The 14,919-nt window shown below is 41.8% G+C and overlaps 1 protein-coding gene across 2 annotated transcripts in view; it reads left to right on the top strand.

Annotated features, from left to right (window-relative positions):
• Positions 1-14,919, top strand: part of Slc14a2 (solute carrier family 14 member 2) — a 426,972-nt gene that overhangs the window by 238,984 nt on the left and 173,069 nt on the right. For both annotated transcript variants that reach the window (NM_019347.4, NM_177962.6), the window contains exon 3: positions 7,498-7,562. The gene's annotated coding sequence lies outside the window, so the exon portion shown is untranslated. The remainder of the gene's footprint in view (positions 1-7,497; positions 7,563-14,919) is intronic.

Below are 14,919 nucleotides of genomic sequence, written 5' to 3'. Positions count from 1 at the left end.
GAACAATTTCAAAGGATGCGGGAGGCATTAAGCCAGAATGGTTCTCCAGGGGGTGGCACGGCTAAGTGGAAATGCAGGCAAAAGGAACCAACGGGGGAACGAGTGGGGCCATCATTCAGCAAAGAAAACGAATGCTTACCATCAGGGAAGAAGGCAATCTCTTTGCCAGGAAGGAGAAATCAAAGCAAAATGAAGAGAAATTTGAGCAAAAATCAATGCTTTAAAAACATATATTCATGTTTCAGATAGAAGTTCTGGAAACTCTGAGGCGGTCACAGTTTGCTCTGATACAAGGAGTATTAGACCAGAAGAAAAGCTGGACAGGGGCATCTGATTGTACGTGCCAGTGTCACGATGTGTGGTCATTGACTCCGGACTGTATTTCCCCCGTTTGTAAAGTGACTTGAGAATCCTCACATTGCACGTAGCCCAGTATCATGTAAGAACCTGCTGAGATGATGGGAGGGAAGAGACTTGAAGATATTAAGCATCAAGTATGTATTTAATAGGGGTAGGTGAATAATTAGAAAATGACAGTTAGAAATTGGGTCAGTCTAACCAAGTAAAGGGGTCAGGGATGAAGGATGATTAAGGCTTCATTTCCAGTGATCTGACTCTCTACTCAATGCCAAGGACCAAAATGATTTTCTCTGTGTAGTTAAAAAGTATGCACAGTTGATAAGAAGCTACTACATCCTCAGTCCCTTGCAAGATCAAGGAAGATTAAAAAAAAAATCATGGGATAAAAACCTGAGAGCCTCCTGTTGGTCTAGTAAAACAAAACATGTACAAAACAGTACAACTCCCTTCATGAAGGACGAAAGAATACAAGTTGAGGAATCAATAAGAGCCTCAGAGCTTGGAGGGAGACCTGAGCGCAGATGGACTTTCTCCCAGCTTCCATCTATAGGTGGATGGGGGGCAGGAGGAGAAGGAGAGGAAGCTCATTAAGGTAGAGGTCAGAAAAACCACAGAGACAGCCCGTGCGCATGGTGTACTTGGAGAGATGGTCAGTGTGGACGAAATATTGTAAGACAGAACTAACGATTATTTTTAGAGGTATCCAGGCTGCCGAAATCCTTAATATTAAATGAAGGAATTGATTGCCAAGCAAAAGGAAGCCTTTGGGAGACCCTGAAATAAAGGGGCTGGCTGGGCCAACAGGTAGGCAGATGGAGGGAGGGATAGGCCTTTGAATAAACAGGAAGGATGGGACCATGGCTAAGTACTTATTGTAAATGAACTCGGGGTATAGGAAGGAGAATCAGGTGACTGCAGAAGAAGTAAAGAGTAATGGAATTTATACATGAGTTTATAGATAATGATCTAAATATTTTTCTAGTTCTAATTCTGCCATGGATTTTTCTTTATTAGAGTAGTGAATAAATGCGTAACTTTAATAGGAGATTTTACATCTGCCATTCAGTTTGTCACCTTTAATGTATAGACGTCCGTTGGGTCATATAGTCCTTGAGTCAGGTTAATTTTGGTATATGGGTTTTTTTTTTATTTCCAATGTTTTCTACAATAAACTAAAAGAAGAAGGGAGGGTAAGCACGGTGGACAGAGGGGCGAAAGTGTTTGTTATGTAGCCCTGACAACCTAAGTTCCAACCTGGAACCCATGGGAAGGTAGAAAGGGAAGATCAACTCCACAGAGCTTCCTTTGACCTCTACACATGCACCGGGGAATTCATGCCTTCACATACGTCACATACACACCGACAGATTTTTATTTATTTAAGAAAGAATAATGGGGAGCTGCCGGCAGGCTGTGGCACCCACTTGTCTACAGGGACTTGGTTGACTCTATCCTAAACTGGAGTCGCAAAGTTGTGTATACTATCAGTGTCCTGTGCCTGATGCGGTGACAGAGAAGTCTTCTGAGAGAAACTGGTATGAAGTCTCAAACGCTATGTTTCCCTACCACCAGAGGGAATAAAAAAAAAATCCAGAAAAAGAAAGCAACATGGGTCCAAGGTGTGCAAAACAGAGCCTGGCCTGAAGGGTGTCTCTGGGGCCATGAAGACAGAGAAAAGGCTGGGGAATGGGGCTGGCCAAGATGATTTCTCTACATGGACTTACACTGCGGGTATGTGGACCAAGAGAATGAAGAGGAAAGACGGTCAGATTGGCTTATAGCTGTTTGTACAAATACGGGGACTTGAAAACTAGAGATAGTCTTCTAGCAAAGTTCAAAAACGGTCTTTCAGTTTTGTTCAGACTTGTAGTATTTGCACATCCATTCCTTGCATTTGTACGCACTGCCCCTCAGCATAGTAAAGCTTGCTGTTCTATTTTTGGTGTGCAAACATCCGTAATGCTGAGAGTATCATTGTAGGTCATGCCCCGAACTCAGCCGTGTCTCCTATGGCTATTGTCTGCCTTCTCTCTCCTCACACCTGAATTTTGTTAGCGTTTAAAAAAGTGTGGCAGTTCGTTAATATCCTCACGGTTCCCTCTAACCACCGTTTCTACTCCTTGCCTTGATTCAGCACTGAATTCATTAAGATCTCACTCTAGTCTTTCAATAGTTTCTCCACGTTCTACCAGTGGTTGAAGTTTCACCTCTAAGGTGCTCCAAATAAGGTTCAAGCAGGAGCATCTTCCTGGTCTGAGTCTTGAGGCTGCCCTTGAGTAACAACACTCTGAACATATAGAATCTTCGTCCTTGCCTAATTCTCAATCATGAGGGTTTGCACGCTTCACAGGGCTGTGTGGAGTTATGATGAGGTGTAACAGCAGGCTTCTCAGCCATGCCCAAGTTCCCCAAAATAACGGTACTGAGCCTTCTTACATATGAATAACTGCCTGGGCCAACAGCTTGGGCCTGTTCCCAAACTAGCCCATAACATAATGTCCTGTATATTTTTATTCAGTGAATGCCAGTTACCTGGTTCTCAGCTTCATGTGACTGTCTTCCTCTGTGTCTGGGGACAATCTCCCTTCCTACACCTGTTTTTATCCCAGAATTCCTCTCTTTGTGCCAGAACGTCCATTTCCTATTCCCTGCCTAAGCTAATAGGCCAACAGCATTCTTTATTGACAGGCGAAGCTTCTACACAGGGCACCAGAGGTTCTCACTGCATGCCAGACCATGCTGCCCATTTGGGAAGAAGAGTTTAGCATGATTTACTTCACTCCATGCTGAATTTGGTGATCTGGAGGGCGGACACCTTTGCCTTCAGGGTCGACACGCTTGCATAAATATTTCCTGACACAGTCTGTGATCTGTGGTCTGTTAACTCTCTGCTTTGTGTGGCATTCGGATTCCAGTAATTATTTTTCTGGAGACATTTTGCTATCATATTCTATCAGTATGTTTTCTTTTCTGTTTTTGCTACACACACACACACACACTCCCTTCTCAAGCCCTGTGTTGATACATCTGCACAGATCTGCTGAATCTGCCATTCTTCATCCTCTTAAACTGCTTGCCGTGACATCCTATATTCTTATGTCTCTTTGGGGTTTTGTCACCTAAAATGGTCTCTAATTTGGAGATGACTTTGCTTTCCCCCATTTCTTTCTTAGGCTCGTTCAGTTGTGCTTGTTCTCTCTCTCTCTCTCTCTCTCTCTCTCTCTCTCTCTCTCTCTCTCTCTCTCTCTCTCTCTCTCTCTCCCTCTCTCCCCCCCCTCTCTCTCTCCCTCTCCCTCTCCCTCTCCCTCTCCCTCTCCCTCTTCCCCTCTTTCACAAACTCTGGGCTCTGCCCACTTTGTTTGATATTTTGGGCAGGTCTTCCAGCACCCGCTGGCTAGAGTTGCAAACGCATTGCCTTTGGCGGGCCTTCCTCCACAATGGTGGGTTCTGTGTTTCTGGTTCACATTTTCCTTGGTGTTTTGAAATGAATCGAAGGGAGGTGGACAGGGCTGGCTGAACATGGCTGTATTAAAAGTAGATGTTCCTTCGACAGAGCTGTGCATTCTCTAACTGTCTGCCCCCGAATCTTCACCACCTAAGGTTGTACTGGGGAAGGAGGCAGTTGTCTGGAAATATTTGTTAAACAAAATGAAGACGTACAAAAGCAAGCAAATATTTATCAGATGTAAGGGCAGAGAGAAGCCTGTATTGAAGGACTTCCTTTAACGAAGAATGCTCCCAGTTCTTCACAGGATGGGTGAGACCTCCCGGGACCTTCTCATACGTCAGACATTTCTAGCCTACTTCATCCATCTTTGTTGGATCTTCTTAGCTTCCTGCTCTCCTTGGGCTAAGTAAATTGTATCCTGATACCCAGGAACCTAAAGGATCAGTGAATTCTATAGGAGCACTTTATGTGCTGGGTTTTTGTGAAACCCTAATCTAATCTCTAGCCTCGGTATTTATGTGTATGTTTTTGATTTGTTTCTGCTTGGCTTGCCTCTGAAATTGGCAAGGCTCCTTCCCTCTTTAGTGCACATTTTTAGAAAATTAAAGACAAAAAAACAGTCCCTTTGTACCCCAATTTCAGTCAATAATGGTGATAACATTCACATCCCACACAGCAGTGCCCCTAAAGCACACAGGTAGCCAGAACTGTGTCCAGATGCAGGCATTAAGCAAGGATTCCTCAAGAAAGGGGATGGTACAAAATTCGAGGACTTATTTCATTCCTTGTGAATTCTTTAGGGTTTTAGATTCAGGGGTTCAAGGGTTGGGTAACCTCCTCTAGAAAGGATGATCTTAAGTCAGTACAGCTACCAGAGTTCAGGATTCCCGCTAGCTTCCTTTTTCAAAAGAAAGAGCCTTTGACTGGAAGAATGTGTACCATCTCAGTTCCCTGAGTGTTAGAAGAGTGTCTCAGACTGCTCTCCTGGCTTCCATCAAAGGGAAACAATAGATACCTAAGAGCTAGATTTTGGTTCCGGGCTTCTTTTAGGTCCTGCTCAGAACATTCAAACATCTAATCCCACACTGAACTGGCCCTTTTAGAAATAACCCACAGATGGTTTCATTTCTCATTTCCTTTGTCTTGACTCATTCAAAATTCTTCAAATTGTTCAGACTAACACCCTGCTCACTGCTAAGCTAACTGTAGTTGACTACCCACACCTGCCTGTGCCTGCCTTCAAGGAGTGTCCACACCTACCCGGGCATCCACACTTAGATGCAAAGCATCTCAGGAAAGAAAAGGCCAAGGAGATGCATGGCTGTCGGCAAAAACATGATGACTGGCTCTCTTCATCCCTGCCCATAACCAGCATCATCGCTCTCCCTTCTCCCAGACATATAGTATCCTCATATTTTATATGGAAAAAAACAGCTTTCTCTTACATACCTGAAAATCAGTGCCTACCCTCACCCAACCTCTACCCTAGGGACTTCTCTGGATATTTCCCCATCACCCTGACTTACGGAAACAATCCCAGTTACTGCCTGGGTATTCACTTGTCCTAGAAATGAGTTTTTTAATGACAAATTGTGTGACTTATTGAAAAGCTAATGCTTAAATTTTAAAATGCAGCACAAATAAAAATGGCTCTAATTAGAAGCCATATCCTTATTTTCTTCCCTCCTTTGTTGAAAATACTAGTTCATCAGGAAAATGAGATAGGCAAAGACCTGAGTCCAAGTCCCCACACCGCCTGCAGCTGGGGAGAGGGAAGGAAGATAGGGAGATCAGTGGAGTTGTTAACACAGTTGCTGGCTAGGCTCACAGATGTTTTATGAAGCTTGAAGGAAGAATATATTCCAGAAAATTGGAGGAAGAGGCAGGCCTCCAAGCTCAGAAGCAATGGTTTCAGAATAATGCAATTCCTGGGCCAAGGAAGTGACACTTACAGTGTCTGGACCTTCTGTGTAGCTCTCTTGCCTCCTTTTCTGTGGCTATAATGTGCCAGTGACCTCTCCCTGTTATGTCATTTATGGCAAGGACTGCATCTGGTTATAATGGTGATCTATGTGTGCCATCCACAGTGGTCATGGCTAATGATCCTATTTTATTTCTTAATTAAGAATTTGAAAGTATCACAAATTACCGCAATTAGCGCACATTTTCTTCCTCATTTATTTACTTATTCGGATCCTAAAAATGCACCCTTAGCCTCAACCAACTGCAGGGTTTGGAATCTGTTAAAATATATAGCATTCATTAAAATATGCATTCGTCCCCAACAATGAGACACTGCGGTTCAGAAATGGTGGTGTTATCTATGTATAGGGAATGCCTCCAAAAAAATAGCTATTGAATTCAGCCCATCCAGCTTGGTACCATAAAATCTGAATTTATTGACAACGTCCTAGGTAATTTAAATAGGCTGAACATTTTCAAAATAGCCTGACCTGGTATTTGCTTCCCATTCCGTGCTGTTGCTCTCCCTTCCAAAGTTCCTGAAAAACATGAGCATCACTTCATGGTCAGAACATCAGTGTTCACTCAAGATAAAGATAAAGGTTTTAGGGTGACTGAACTCATCAGACTGATTTTGAAACAATGCTATTTTGAATACTGCTTAGTGTCAAAATAACTAGTAATTTTTCAGGAATCAAACTTAGTTTTGTTTTGTTTTTTAGTTTAGGTTTCCAACTGATTTACATGGAGATACAGTCTAAAGGGGGTTGGTTGAAAATAACCCCAAATTATATTTTGACCTATGCTACAATGCTATTCGTTGCAGCCTCCTTTATAATAGGAAAAGAAATAAAAAAGCCAAACTGTGCAGCAGCAAAATATTGGGTGAACTTCAATGCAGCTGAAACGCTAGCCATCTACTAAACACTGTGTGCACTGTACTATGCACGGCTGCACCTTCCTTTAAAAAACGTTAGCTTAAAACAACAAAAGCACTAGTTAGAATTTCATCGGATCAGAGACATGGCTTCCCTGTGAGCTCTGACATGAATCTCTCACAAAACTGCAGTGCAGATGTTTTCTGGAACCATAGTTGTTTCGTTGCCGGACTAGGAAAGGATGCACTTGGAAGTTTACTAGAGAGGTTTTTGCCAGGATTCCTTCATTTGTGGACTGTGCATCAGGGGTTTCCCTCAGTTGCTTGCTATGTGAGCACTTCTGTAGGGCAGTTCATAAAATGGCTCCATTACCACAAGCAAGCCAGAGAGCAAGGGAGGGTGAGTCACACAAAAGGCAGAGTCAGTTTCTGTCCCTTCATCTCAATCTGGACACTTTCACCCTATCCTGTTTGTTTTGACTTTAACATGACTCATCTCATCAGTAACCACCCAAAGCCATCTGAGATGCTGTCTGCTAGCTGAAGTCTGTTTATTGCTAAAAGTTACCTGTAATATCAATTCAATTAGATATAATAATACTATAAATCCATGCATACAGTGTGACCCCTTTTCAAACTACAGACGAATATCCATGTACACAAAAAGAAATTAAAAATATAACTGTTCTATGAGTTAAGAGTATTTTATGTATAGATCTTGTTCTTCAATCTCTCTGTGTTTTCTCTGAATAAAATTGTCATTCACAATTTTCTAAGGTATCATAGGTATCATTAAATAAAGAAAGTAATTTAGATGTCCCAATGTTTCTAACCACTGGTATCTTTTCAGGGCTATTTTGACCACTTGAAGTCATCTAAATAGAAGTTCTCAAGACCACCAAGACCAAGGACACTGTGAGTGTGTGCTAAAATTTGTTGCTGTGGTTCTGGCATTGAAACCAGCCATTATAAATAGTAATAGTGTAATGAAAAGTTAAAATCGGTTTTCACTCTTGAGATCACTAGGGCACCTTGGGAACTGAAACAGAACTGAAAGAAGTGGATCCTGTAAGAAGGCTTCCCCCTTGAGCATGTCTTTTCCACTCAATTTTTCTTTCCTACAGATAGGAGCTAGCATAATCATATCACCGCCTTCTCTGCAAAATCATAGGGGGAAAGTTTCTAATTACACATCAAAAGTAAATGAGAGGATCTGGCACTGAGAGGGATGCGTGAGACAGAGGATAGAGCCACTAATAATCTCCATCAACTTCCATGACTTGTGTATGAATAGTACCTGAGTTGGGAGACTCCTGGCTCAGGCTTTAGAGCCTCTAGTAATCTCTATCAGCTTCGGGTTGAGAAAGGCATCTACATCACTGTCAATGTTGTCTTAAGGTCACTGATAAAAATTACTGTATTGCCAACCACAAATGAATTGACTTATTGATAACCATACCAGCCACTCTATACCAACACAGAGAGAAAAAGTAGCCACTTAGGAGAGGCAAGTAGGTGTCAATGAGAAAGGAAAGTAGTAGTCACTGATCTTAGGCTGACATCAAATACTATTGGATCTCTTTCCATGGGGAGCCACAGGACAATAGATGTTATAACAGATAACAATTAAGATACCAGTGCCATACAGTAGGTAGGAAAGCTACTCTAAGAAATTATATTGCAACAATATTTTTTGAATAATCTGTGTATATAAGCTCAGAGATGTGTTTCTCTTTCATTATTTTTGGTTCTGGAGAATCTCTTCCAAACCTGTCACCAGCCATCTTTAAGGGATGTGTACAGTTTGAATGCACTAAGTGACTTTCATTGTAGCTTTGTGTTTTGATTTAACAGAAAGAAGTGCTAAAGAGTCTCCTTTATTCTCATATGTTTTAGAAGCTTCAAGTCTGAAGTGAAGTAAATAACTTGGAAGGTTGTAAATGGATTTAGGAGCGGTTTTGTTAGAAAGTAATAATAATCAGAGAGGGTTGTTACATTTTGTGGCTTTTAGAAGTCTATAATAGAAGGAAATCTTGTGATTTTAATTTTTAGTAATGAATATATGTATAATAGGTTAAAATTTACCTGTTTTATTGTTTTAAGAAGGAAGGAAGGGAAGAAGGAAGGAAGGAAGGAAGGAAGGAAGGAAGGAAGGAAGGAAGGAAGATCAGCATAGAGAATGATCACCACAATCACTGTGCTATTGCCATTATTATTTTATGGTTAACAGAGACCAGTTAAAGAAGTGGAAACTCTAGTGATTACCTCTACTTGGAAGCTAAAAGAGCCACATCAAGCTCTATGTCACCCCTTTATAGTGCTCTGCCTTTCCTGACAAAATTCAGGTTAGGAACATGTTTTAAGACACTACAAATGATGACAAAGGGTTGCCAAGATGGGTCTGTGGGTACAATCTCTTGCTGTAAAAGCCTAGTGACCCGACTTTGATATGTTAAAATCCATGGTGGAAAGAACTGACTCCTAAATGTTCCTTTGACCTCTGACTTCTGACCTCCATACATGTACCATGGCATGTCCTTACACACACACACACACACACACACACACACACGCACACACGCACACACACACATCTGCACACACACATAATAATCATCATCTTAAATAATACTGACTTCATTGTCTCTACAGTCAGGACACAATAGTCTGCTTTTTAGTCTTGGTATGGATAGTTTTTAATGACTTATTCTCAGAATTAGATGTTTACATTTTAATTTTAAGTCCATTAATAACAAGTAAAAGACAAAATCCATTAATCACTATGCTTGGGATCAATGTTGACATATAAGGAGGTTTACAGCATGTGACCCAATTTTTTTTATTTATAAATGAGAAAATGAAAGTGCACGCACTTCCAAGGTCATCAAAAACGACAGGTGTTAAGGAGAATCTTGAGGGTTAGAGAGATGGCTCAGAGGTTAAGAGCACTGACTGCTCTTCCAGAGGTCCTGAGTTCAATTCCCAGCAACTACACTGTGGCTCACAACCATCTGTAATGAGATCTGATGCTCTCTTTTGGCCTGCAGGCATACACACAGGCAGAACACTATATAAATAATAAATAAGTATTTTTTTAGCTTACAAATGTAACAAGTTACCACAGACTCGGAGACTTAAAACAACCATAGAATGCTGTAGTTCGGAAGTCTAATACGGTTCTCACTGACTAAAAACAAGGTACTTGCAAGACTGAGTTCCATTTTCTAAACTCTGAGAACAACCCATTTACTTTCCCTTTTCAGTTTTTAAGAGCTGCCTCTGCTCCTTTGCCTTTTGGCCTCTTTCTCCATCTCTGACTTTGATAATGTTCCATTTTTCTTGACCATTCTCTAATCATATTTCAAACTACAACTGGAAGCAATTTTCTGCTTTTAAGGCCTCACATGACTGGACTAGATCTAAGTTTTTAATCCTTTTGACTCCTAAGACGCAATATGCACAGTTTGATAGGGACACAGACATGCACATCTTTGAGTGGAGGAAGGCACTAATTCGTCTATCTCAGGGAGAAGACAAAAAGCATGGTAAGTTAATAGTGCATTGGCTAAGAAAGGAAAATTTCTGGATTCCTGTTGCAAGCTGAGGTCCTCTGGAATCAGTCTCTGAGATGGAAGCTTTTATGTTAAAGATATGCACTCATCACAAGCTTTTGCAGGGGATGAGAAGGTGGCAAGAATGCTCTCAAGGAAGAGAGGGCTTCAGATGTGTCACAAAGCCTCTATTCATCACATAGATATCTCTGAAGTGGGATTGCCATGAGTGGCTGAATTTTTAAGCTGTTTCCCACACACCCACCCTTCCCCACCCCCGATTGTTCTGACCGTATCAAGCAATCACAAGATGTGGTCAATCCTGTTAAGGAAGGGTATACCAATCCCTTCTCCTCTGAGAACAACTTGCAAGTGCTAGGGCAATGCGTTCTTTACCTGAGTAGAAGAATCCAAGCAAGCTGCACCCATAAAATCCATTCCTAAGCTTCATGTTTTCATGTGAAAAAGAAAAACAGAGTTGGCTGTAGTCTATTTGGAATAAGACAGTTGGAAAGAAAGCGCAGAGTGGTCCTAGAAGTAAAGACTAAAAATCAGTAGGGAAAGAACCTTGCATTTCATCTGTATTTTAAGGTTAGACACGACAGGATTTGGAAGAGGAGTGGAATTTTACTAATACTGCATGAAAAGTCAAGCAAGAGTGGGCAAGGACAACACAGGAATAGAAGAAGATCAATGGTGTTGGCTCTATTATTAAAAGCACAGATGATGAATTATTAGACTAAGATCCAACGCTAAGTCAGAAAGCCAGGGCTCTGTCTAAACTACAACGGAGAAGTGGCTATTGGCACAGGCAGGGTAGGCAGTCGTGATGGGAACTGAGGGACCCAACAACTTCTCAATTGAGTTGAAAGCAAGGTCAGCCAGGGGAGGGGGTGGAGCACTGATGAGAAATTCTGTTTCAATAGAACTAAAGGCAAGAACTTAATTACCGAGGAAAGGACATTCTGTATTATTAATAGATTGAGGAACAGGCTATGGTGTTGTATCATCTGGCCCATGAATGTCATTTGGCCCAAGTCCAAGGCTGATCCTGGCACAGGAGTGAGAGATACAAGGGTCAGAAAGACGTAAGGCAGAGCCATATGCTCACTCCAGGGGAGGTACGCTCACATTATCTCAGGGCTGACCTCGGGCCTCATTTTAACTGAATCGAGTCTACACTCAGCAAGGAGGGACAAAGACTGATTTGTTTCCACCCTTGCACCCACAGGGTTCTCACTCCCTCAGATCAGTGCTGAGTATCTGCCTACAGGTAGCTCTGCTTGTCTTTCCAGACAAACTTCAAGGACCACTCACCCACCTCTACTTTTCCACACATCCAGACCACCAAGTCAGGAAACGATACTTACCAAAGAGACTTCCAGAGGCCAGAGAGATGGCTCAGTGGATAAAAGTGCTTGCCACTCAAGCCTGATGACCTATGGTGAAAATCCACATAAAGCCAGATGCCTATCTATAATCCTAGTGGCCCGGTGGACAGGAGAGCTGCTTGGACTCTCACAGAGCAGCTAGCCTGCAGTACACCGTGAAGTGGAAGAAACATCAGAGTACTTGCCTTAAAAGAAAGTGGAAAGTGAGACCATCACATACTATATAAACACACACACACACACACACACACACACACACACACACACACACACCATATATACACACAAAGCACACACACATACATGCACTACATGCACACTATATACACTGTGTGCCTGGTTAGGGAGTCAGGGAGAGGTCATCAGATCTACATAGTAAAATCCTATCTTAATAACAACTATTATTATTATCATTATCATTATTGTTCATTTAAAGAGAGAATTTCTACATCTTCTAAAATAATATGTAGACGTCACACTTGGCCAATGATGCTTGCTAAGAAAATGAGTTAGGTTCTGCTGTATGCTTTGATCCAAGTGACACAGGTAACTCAGGGCATTTCACACAGGCAAATGTCAGTAAAAGTACCCATGGTACCTGTGATTTCTACAGAGCCTCCATTTCACCAAGTACCTCTACTTAACACTTTCTTTTCAATTTCATGGCACTGATGGGTGGGATAGGTATCATGTCCTTTGTTCAGGTAAAGAAATTAAGACTCTCAGAGTATGAGTGCCTGATGCCACGGAGTTCGAGTCTGACCCAGCATCCAGGGTCTGTGCATGTTAACTGTCTCTACCCCATTAATAAGTTGAAGCCAGAAGGGAAAGGAGCCTCGTATAGCAGGGCTAGAAGTTTGGGAGGAAGGAGCATCAGGAAGAGTAGAGAAGACTAATGGGGAGATGGTCTGAGCTGTGCGTTTGTCACAGAGCATGCTGAGGTTATGGTGGTTAGCCCTTTCTAGGTTTGACTTGTTATTATGAGCTCACAAGAACGTTCTCACACCTTTATCTCACTTGATCCGCAGGTATAGGTCAGTTAAGAAAATAAATGCCAAGGAGTCATGTAGTTCAGCCAAGACCAGATATGCATTTATCTAGATGGCTGGGACCTAGACTTTGGCAGGTTGCCCCTGGAATGAATGGGATGGTAGAGAGTTCTGCAGACTGGAAGGAAGTAGCCGTTTATTAAAAGAGTAAGCAACACATGTGAAAGTTAAAAGGGTCAATGACAGTCAAAAATGTTTTGATATGGCATACGAGGACAAGGGACTCAGATCACTGGTATCAAAACAGATGACCTAAGAGTATGGTAGAAGTGAGGGATACAGAAGACACTGGAGAGAACCAGAAGATCCAGGAAGAAAATGATGCATGCATGTTTGGGGCGTCTGATCCCCAGTGTCACCCCCCAAAAAAATATTTTAATTTTGGGAAGTTAAAATTATCTTGATGATGTCAAGAAGGTATTGTCACCCTGAAGAGACTTCAGATTGTTTTTAATAACTCCTAGAAGGGAGGAGTTGCATGCCCTAACCCAGCTAGTTTATACATTGTGATATGTAAACTAATGTTTATTGAGACATTTTTGTAATACCAAAAGCTGAGGCACCCCACATGTACATTGACAGGACAATGGAGAATGTGTGGATACTTCAAAAGTGAACATTCACGAGCTGTGCACGTATGTGTGGAAAGATGGTCTTTAAAAATCTAAACTGAGTTTTAAAATCAAACTATATGGTGGTGGGGAGGGAAAGGCCATTGGCAGAGCCCTTGCCTAACATGCATAAGGCCCTAGATTTCATCTCCATCACTAAACAGGATAGATACATAAAGATAGATAGATAGATAGATAGATAGATAGATAGATAGATAGATAGATAGATAGATAGATAGATGGATGGATGGATGGATGGATGGATGGATGGATGGATGGATGGATGGATGGATGGATGGATAGATAGATAGATAGATAGATAGATAGATAGATAGATAGATAGATAGATAGATAGATAGATAGGCAGGCAGGCAGACAGACAGACTTATAGATAGCAAACCATTTTAACGTAACACTTACATGTAAAACATAAAACAGTATCATGAATGTATTTCAGACATGCGTAATAAAAGCATAAAAGCACAGAATGATGCAAACAAGTTCCAGGGAATGTTTTCCAGAAATGAGGTAAAATGGGCTCATGGAGAACAAGAAAAGAATTCAATTATATAGGTAGTGTTTTATTTGTTTAATTAAAAAGCAAAACGAATCCACCATTACATGTTTAATATAGCAAATGATTCAAGAAAAGGGTAAGGAAAGAGAAGTCAGGGACTGCCAGGCTCTTTCCCCCACTGGAAAAGAGAAGGCAGCAAGCACCAAGAACCTGCCAGGCAACGGGACAGACAGCGTGAGAAGTTAGTTAAGGCTTTGGATTGACAGAGATTTAAATGCAAAGCACGTTCAGTGGAAAACACACTTTGAATTTTATTCTTTCCCTCAACTGGTGATAAGCTATGTGGTGTTTGCCTCCAGTGCTAGGAACTCACGGTTTGCACAACTCTGGAAACAGCCATAGTGCGCACTGCATTACTGAGCTGCAATGTACAGCAAGTTGCATGTGTTTACCCCATCTTCCGGCTTACAGGACTTTCAGCTTATCACAACGCAGCCCTGCCCTTCTTCATGAAGGAGCATTTATACTGAAAAAAAATTACTTCAACTAAAATCATGGATCAATATCCCTAGAGATGTGGTGTATTGGGAGAAGGACCAGCAGGATGCTATATGAGTTTTCATCCATCTAGGGCACGGAGTTATGATTTGACCTGGTTCCACTCCCCAGTGTGTGCACTGGAAATGATAGTGACAACCGTGCTACCTCATACAGCTAGTGTTAGCGCCAAATGAAATAATAAATGTGGAAGGACTCTGCAGCTCAGCAAGACAGGGGAGCCGCCATTTCTCATCCTCATCCTTGTCCCTTTCCAAGTACATTAACTGAGCGCCATGCATCCAACAGAGTTAAGGCTGTGCTCACAAGAGTCCCACCGTGCCCAGTAATAGAGCTTTCCTACCAAATAACTCTAGAGTGAAATTAGACTCCAGTGAGTTAATCATGGATAATGTAATTATAAGAAGCAGCACATCAATTGATACCACTTGGCTACTTATGTTTTTAAGAGGAGGCAGGGAGAGGAAGAATACAGTGTGTGAGAAAGATTATCCTCTGTGGAAACAACCACCCCAGCCACTTGGCCTATATTCAGGCTCACCCCAAGGAGCACTAGGGTGTCTCTGATGTGCTGGGTAGCTATAAAATGCTCTAT

Source organism: Rattus norvegicus, chromosome 18 (genome assembly GCF_021556685.1).
Source record: "Rattus norvegicus strain SHRSP/BbbUtx chromosome 18, alternate assembly SHRSP_T2T, whole genome shotgun sequence".
Taxonomy (NCBI): Eukaryota; Metazoa; Chordata; class Mammalia; order Rodentia; family Muridae; genus Rattus; species Rattus norvegicus.
The sequence above is the reverse complement of the archived record's forward strand: the minus strand, read 5'-3'. Positions and strand labels throughout refer to the sequence as shown.